We start from the raw sequence: 6,596 nt of genomic DNA, 5'->3' as shown, positions 1-6,596 counted from the left end.
GAGTCGAACTTGCAGTTGGGAGGCGGGGCTCAAAACAAGAAACAGCAGCCCTTATCCCTGGGAGAGAAAGACTGGAAAATTTGGCTTTTTGTTGCAGTGGGTTTGTCAGCCTGGAGACTCCTTGGGCAGCAAGAGATTTCTGTGCTGGCACCTTTGGTGTGGGAGGAATCTCAGTCCGTATGCAATTTTGGGAGTCTGGCTGGCATTTGGGAGGCAGGGCTGAAAACAGGAAACAACAGCCCTTCAGACCAGGAAAGAAAGTCTTGGAGCTATGGCTTTGTGGTGCAGCTGGTGGGCCACGCTGAGCACTCCATGAGAAGCAAAAGGTTTCTGTGCTGGCAACTTTCGTCTGTGAGGTATCTTTCTTTTTCTGCATTTTTGGCGGGTCGGGCTGGCAGCTGGGAGGCGGGGCTGAAACCAGAAAACACCAGCCCTTATCCAAAGGAAAGAAAGCCTAGATGCTTTGACTTTGTGGTGCACTTGGTGGGCGGGGCTGGGGACTCCATGGGCAGCAGGAGCTTTCTGTACTGGCACCTTTGCTGTGGGAGGAATCTTGGTCTGTATGCAATTTTGGGTGTCTGACTTGCATTTGGGAGGCAGGGCTGAAAACAGGAACCAACAACCCTTCTGACCAGGAAAGAAAGCCTGGAAGCTTTGGCTTTGTGGTGCAGTGGCTGTGTTAGCCTGGGGACTTCATGATCAACAAGAGCTTTCTGTGGTACCACCTTTGATGTGAGAGGAATCTGCATCCGTGGGAGTTGAGTTGGGAGTTGGGAGGCAGGGCTGAAAACAGGAGACAGCAACCATTATCCCCAGAAAAGAAAGATTGGAAGCTTTGGCTTTGTGGTGCATTTGTTTTGTCAGCCTGGAGACTCCTTGGGCAGCAAGAGCTTTCTGTGCTGGTACCTTTGGTGTGGGAGGAATCTTCATCCATATGCAATTTTGGGAGTCTGGCTGGCAGTTGGGAGGCGGGGCTGAAAACAGGAAAGAGCAAACCTTATCCCCAGGAAAGAAAGACTGGAAGCTTTGGCTTTGTGGTGCAGTTTGTGAACCAGACTTGGCACTCTATGAGCAGCAAGAGCTTTCTGTGCTGGTACCTTTGGTGTGGGAGGAATCTTCAGCCGTATGCAATTTTGGGAGTAGGGCTGGGAGTTGGGAGACAGAGCTGAAAACAGGAAACAACAGCCCTTCTGGCTAGGAAAGAAAGACTGGAAGCTTTGGCTTTGTGATGCAGTTGGTGTATCAACCTGGGGACTGCATGAGCCGCAAGAGCTTTCTGTGCTGGCACCAGTGGTGTGGGAAAGATTTTTTGTCTGTATGCAATTTTGGGAGTCGAGCTTGCAGTTGGGAGGCGGGGCTGAAAACAGGAACCAACAGCCCTTCTGGCCAGGAAAGAAAGCCTGGAAGCTTTGGCTTTGTGGTGCAGTGGGTGTGTTAGCCTGGGGGCTTCATGTTTAACAAGAGCTTTCTGTGGTATCAACTTTGATGTGAGAGGAATCTGCATCCGTGGGAGTCGAGCTGGCAGTTGGGAGGCAGGGCTGAAAACAGGAGACAACAGCACTTATCCCCAGAAAAGAAAGATTGGAAGCTTTGGCTTTGTGGTGCATTTGTTTTGTCAGCCTGGAGACTCCTTGGGCAGCAAGAGCTATCTGTGCTGGCACCTTGGGTGTGGGAGGAATCTTCATCCGTATGCAATTTTGGGAGTCTGGCTGGCAGTTGGGAGACGGGGCTGAAAATAGGAAACAGCCGCACTTATCCCCAGGAAAGAAAGACTGGAAACTTTGGCTTTGTGGTGCAGTTTGTGCACCAGACTTGGCACTCTATGGACAGCAAGAGCTTTCTGTGCTAGAACCTTGGGTGTGGGAGGAATCTTCAGCTGTATGCAATTTTGGGAGTAGGGCTGGGAGTTGAGAGGCAGGTCTTAAAATAGGAAGCACCAGCCCTTATGGCCCAGAAAGAAAGCCTGGAAGCTTGTGCTTTGTTACAGTGGGTTTGTCAACCTGGAAACTCCTTGGGCAGCAAAAGCTTTCTGTGCTGGCATCTTTGCTGTGGGAGGAATCTTTGTCCGCATGCGTGATATAGTTTGAAGATGCCTCCCTGCCAAGTCTCCAAACCTTACCACCAGTAGTCCCCCCCCCCCCAAACCTCAGGGAGAAGAGGGAGAAAAAAATACTAAGAAAATCCGAAACGAGAGAGAGACAACCAAAGTGATATATATAAATATATTTACACTTATATACAATTCAAATATACAATTTCACAAGGGAAAGGGAAAGCCCACTGGCATCTATGCTTTGGGAGGAATCTCTGTTTATATGCAATTTTTCAAGTCGGTCTGGCAGTTGGGAGGCAGGGCCGATAAGGGCTGTCATTTCCTGTTTCCAGCGCTGCGTCAAAATTCTCAGCCCGACTCCCAAAATTGCATACGGACGAAGATTCCTCCCACACCAAAGATGCCAGCACAGAAAGCTCTTTCTCCCCATGGAGTCTCCAGGGGGAAAAATCAACTGCACCACAAAGCCAAAGCTTTTAGGCTTTCTTTCCTGGCGATAAGGGCTGTCATTTCCTGTTTTCAGCCCTACCTCTTAACTGACATATCCACCCCCAAAATTGCATACAAACAAAGATTCCTCACACAGCTAAGGTGCCAGTACAGAAAGCTCTTGTTCCCCATGGAGTCTCCAGGCTGACAAACCAACTGCACCACAAAGCCAAAAGTTGCAGGCTTTCTTTCCTGGAGATAACGGCTGTTGTTTCCTGTTTTCAGACGTGCCTCACAACCGACAGCCCGACCCCCAGAATTGCACACAAACAGAGATTCCTCCCACACCAAAGATGCCACCACAGAGATGTCTTCCTCCGCATGGACACCTCACGCTGACAAACCAACTGCACCCCCCATGGAGTCTCCAGGCCGACAAACCGTCTGCACCACAAAACCAAAGTTTGCCGGCTTTCTTTCCTGTCCATAAGGGCTGTCATTTCCTGTTTTCAGCCCTGCCTCCCACCTGCCAGACCGACTTGCAAAATTGCATATAAACAAAGACTCCTCTCAAAGTATAGATGCCAGCACAGAAGACTCTTGTTCCCCATGGAGTCTCCAGGCTGACAAACCAACGGCACCACAAAGACAAAGCTTTTAGGCTTTCTTTCCTGGCGATAAGGGCTGTCATTTCCTGTTTTCAGACCTGCCTCCCAACTGCCAGACCGACTCCCAAAATTGCATGTAAACAAAGATTCCTCCCACACCAAAGGTGCCAGCACAGAAAGTTCTTGCTCCCCATGGAGTGCCCGGAAGGACACACCAGCTCCAACACAAAGCCAAAGATTCCAGGCTTTCTTTCCTGCGATAAGGGCTGTCGTTTCCTCTTTTCAGCCCTGCCTACCAACTGACAGCCTGACTCCCAAAATCGCTCACAAACAAAGATTCCTCCCACACCCAAGGTGATAGCAGAGAAAGCTCTTGCTCCCCATCGAGTGCTCACGCTGTCAAACCAACTGTACCACAAAGCCAAAGCTTCCAGGCTTACTTTCCTGCTGATAAAGGCTCTTTTTTCCTGTTTTCAGCCCTGCCTCCCAACTGACAGACCGACTCCCAAAACTGCATACAAAGACTCCTCACACTACAAAGATGTCAGCCCTGAAAGCTCTTGCTCCCCGTGGAGTTTCCACGCTGAATAACTGCACCACAAAGACAAAGTTTCAAGGCTTTCTTTCCTGCCGATAAGGGCTGTCATTTCGTCTTTTCAGACCTGCGTCCAAATTGCCAGCCCGACCCCCAAAATTGCATACGGACGAGGATTTCTCCGGCACTAAAGATGCCATCCTGGAAACTCTTGCTGCCCATGGAGTCTTAAGGCTGACAAACCAACTGCACCACAAAGCTAAAGCTTGCTGGCTTTCTTTCCTGTCCATAAGAGCTGTCATTTCCTCTTTTCAGATTGGTCTCCCAACTGCCAGAAAGACTCCCAAAATTCCATGTAAACAAAGATTCCTCCCGTAGCAATGATGCCAGCACAGAAAACTCTTGCGCCGCAGGGAGTCTCCAGGCTGACAAACCAAGTGCACCACAAAGCCAAAGCTTCCAGGCTTTCTTTCCTGACGATAAGGGCTGCCAGTTCCTGTTTTCAGGGCTGCGTCGAAATTCTCAGCCCGACTCCAAAATTGCATACGGACGAAGATTCCTCCCACACCAAAGATGCCAGCACAGAAAGCTCTTGTTCCCCATGGAGTCTCCAGGCTGACAAACCAACTGCACCACAAAGCCAAAATTTGCAGGCTTTCTTTCCTGGGGATAAGGGCGGTTCTTTCCTGCTTTCAGACGTGCCTCACAACTGACAGCCCGACCCCCAGAATTGCACACAAACAGAGATTCCTCCCACACCAAAGATGCCACCACAGAGATGTCTTCCTCCACATGGACACCTCACGCTGAAAGACCAACTGCACCCCAAAGCAAAAACTTGCTGCCTTTCTTTCCTGGCGATAAGGGCTGTTGTTTCCTGTTTTCAGACTAGCCTCCAAACTGACAGCCCGACTCCAAAAACTGCATATAAACAAAGACACCTCCCACACCAAAGAGGCCAGCACAGAAAACTCTTGCTCCCCATGGAGTCTCTAGGCTGACAAACCAACGGCACCACAAAGACAAAGCTTTTAGGCTTTCTTTCCTGGCGATAAGGGCTGTCGTTTCCTGTTTTCAGACCTGCCTCCAAATTGCCAGCCTGACGCCCAAAACTGCATACGGATGAAGATTCCTCCCACACCAAAGATGCCAGCACACAGAAAGCTCTTGCTGACGATGGAGTACCCAGAATGACACACCAGCTGCACCACAAAGCCAGAGCTTCCAGGCTTTCTTTCCTGCCGATAAGGGCAATCATTTCCTGTTTTCAGCCCTGCCTCCCAACTGCCACACCGACTCCTAAAATTGCATGTAAAAACAGATTCCTCCCACACCAAAGGTGATAGCACAGAAATCTCTTGCTGCTCATGGACTCCCTAGGCTGACAAATCAACTCCACCACAAAGCCAAAGCTTGCTGGCTTTCTTTCCTGGCGATAAGGGCTGGCATTTCCTCTTTTCAGACCTGTGTCCCTACTGCCAGATCGACTCCCAAAATTGCAAACGAAGGAAGATTCCTCCCACAGCGAACATGGAAAGAGAGAAAGCTCTTGCTTCCAGGCTTTCTTTCCTGACGATAAGGGCTGCCAGTTCCTGTTTTCAGCGCTGCGTCGAAATTCTCAGCCCGACTCCAAAATTGCATACGGACGAAGATTCCTCCCACACCAAAGATGCCAGCACAGAAATCTCTTGCTCCTTGTGGAGTCTCCACGCTGACAAACCAAGTGCACCACAAAGCCAAAGCTTCCCGGCTTTCTTACCTGTCCATAAGGGCTGTCATTTCCTGTTTTCAGACCTGCCTCCCAACTGCCAGACCGACTCCCAAAATGGCATACAAACAAAGATTCCTCCCACACCAAAGGTGCCAGCACAGAAAGTTCTTGCTCCCCATGGAGTGCCCAGAAGGACACACCAGCTCCAACACAAAGCCAAAGCTTCCAGGCTTTCTTTCCTGCGATAAGGGCTGTCGTTTCCTCTTTTCAGCCCTGCCTTCCAACTGACAGCCTGACTCCCAAAATTGCACACAAACAAAGATTCCTCCCACACCCAAGGTGATAGCAGAGAAAGCTCTTGCTCCCCATCAAGTGCTCACGCTGACAAACCAACTGCACCAGAAAGCCAAAGGTTCCAGTCTTTCTTTCCTACGGATAAGGGCTATTTTTTCCTGTTTTCAGACCTGCCTCCCAACTGTCTGACAGACTCCCAAAAGTGCATATAAACAAAGATTCCTCCCACACACAAGGTGCCAGCACAGAAAGCTCTTGCTCCCCATGGAGTCTTCAGGGTGAAAAACCAACTGCACCACAAAGCCAAAGCTTCCAGACTTTCTTTCCTACGGATAAGGGCTATTTTTTCCTGTTTTCAGCCCTGCCTCCCAACTGACAGACCGACTCCCAAAACTGCATACAAAGACTCCTCACACTACAAAGATGTCAGCCCTGAAAGCTCTTGCTCCCCGTGGAGTTTCCACGCTGACAAACTAACTGCACCACAAAGCCAAAGCTTCAAGGCTTTCTTTCCTGCCGATAAGGGCTGGCATTTCCTGTTTCCAGCGCTGCGTCCAAATTGCCAGCCCGACCCCCAAAATTGCATACAGACGAGGATTTCTCCGGCACTAAAGATGCCATCCTGGAAACTCTTGCTGCCCATGGAGTCTTAAGGCTGACAAACCAACTGCACCACAAAGCTAAAGCTTGCTGGCTTTCTTTCCTGTCCATAAGAGCTGTCATTTCCTCTTTTCAGATTGGTCTCCCAACTGCCAGAAAGACTCCCAAAATTCCATGTAAACAAAGATTCCTCCCGTAGCAATGATGCCAGCACAGAAAACTCTTGCTCCCCAGGGAGTCTCCAGGGTGAAAAACCAACTGCACCACAAAGCCAAAGCTTCCAGGCTTTCATTCCTGACGATAAGGGCTGTCATTTCCTGTTTTCAGCCCTACCTCTTAACTGACATATCGACCCCCCAAATTGCA

The sequence above is a fragment of the Pseudopipra pipra genome, chromosome 14, assembly GCF_036250125.1.
Source record: "Pseudopipra pipra isolate bDixPip1 chromosome 14, bDixPip1.hap1, whole genome shotgun sequence".
Classification (NCBI taxonomy): domain Eukaryota; kingdom Metazoa; phylum Chordata; class Aves; order Passeriformes; family Pipridae; genus Pseudopipra; species Pseudopipra pipra.
The sequence above is the reverse complement of the archived record's forward strand: the minus strand, read 5'-3'. Positions refer to the sequence as shown.